The sequence below is a fragment of the Kryptolebias marmoratus genome, linkage group LG12, assembly GCF_001649575.2.
Source record: "Kryptolebias marmoratus isolate JLee-2015 linkage group LG12, ASM164957v2, whole genome shotgun sequence".
In the NCBI taxonomy this organism is placed as follows: domain Eukaryota; kingdom Metazoa; phylum Chordata; class Actinopteri; order Cyprinodontiformes; family Rivulidae; genus Kryptolebias; species Kryptolebias marmoratus.
In genome coordinates, this window is record NC_051441.1 from 1,041,330 (window position 1) to 1,042,282 (window position 953).

Below are 953 nucleotides of genomic sequence, written 5' to 3' on the forward strand. Positions count from 1 at the left end.
CGTGCCTCCAGCTTATCCAATCAGCAACCAAGCCTTCGTTTAAAAGGACCTCCATCATGGCCTCATCCGTTCACTGGCCAAACTTCAGCCCACCTCCACCCCTATATTTCCCAGCTCCCTCAAGCTTCCTTCCCCTCTTCGACCTCCACCACCAGTGTCCGGCCTGGGGAAGACGCCTCTAATGCTCAACCTGAGCTTCTCGTCGAAGCACATTGCTATTGTCGACACTCGCGTCTTCCGCCGAGGTCCGAGCGCCAAAAATCTCATGTCATTCATGTCAAATAAAACCATTTAATTGCAGCTTCTCTTTGTNCTGTTTCTCAGGAACACAGTGACCCCTGCTGGAGAACTGTGGAGCTGCAGCTCTTCATTTATCATCTATGAACTCTATGAACTTTATTTATTTTGTTCAAGTTTGTTGAAACAGAAAATGATTGAATAAATCCTATAAGGACTACTTCCTCTTCAGGCTTTCAGCTGCATCTTCAGGCCTCCATTTCTCAGAGCTCTGATAAAAAAAAAACATTTAATCACAATAAACAAGACTTGTTGAGTCAGAAAATGTAAACTATATTATAACATAAAAATTTTGTTTTTAAAATTTTTAAACCGTCATCGTTCTCAGAAAATAATATAAAAATCTTCATTTAAACATCAAACAATAGAACAATAAATAAATAAATAAATAAATAAATAAAATGAGTCACTTCTCCTCCAGTGAAAATGAAACAGGCTGAAAAGGCTTCGTGATGCTCCCGGTAACCATGGCAACAGCAGCCCATCCCCCTGGCAGGCAGATGCTGCTGGTTTCCATGGCAACAGCAGCCCCTCCTTCTCAGAGTGGTGGCAGGGTGGAGCAGCAGACGGACCGCAGCAGCAGGAGCAGCAGCAGGAGGTAAGATCTCCTGCTCCTCCTCTCCTCCTTTTCTCCTTCTCTGCCTCTTCAACCTCCT

At 44.0% G+C, this 953-nt stretch overlaps 1 protein-coding gene across 1 annotated transcript in view; it reads left to right on the forward strand.

Moving 5' to 3' along the window:
• Nucleotides 1-822: 822 nt before the first annotated feature.
• The window catches only part of maptb (microtubule-associated protein tau b), a 7,195-nt gene continuing 7,064 nt past the window's right edge, over nucleotides 823-953 (forward strand). Inside the window, exon 1 of the mRNA XM_017428482.3 lies at nucleotides 823-895. The gene's annotated coding sequence lies outside the window, so the exon portion shown is untranslated. The remainder of the gene's footprint in view (nucleotides 896-953) is intronic.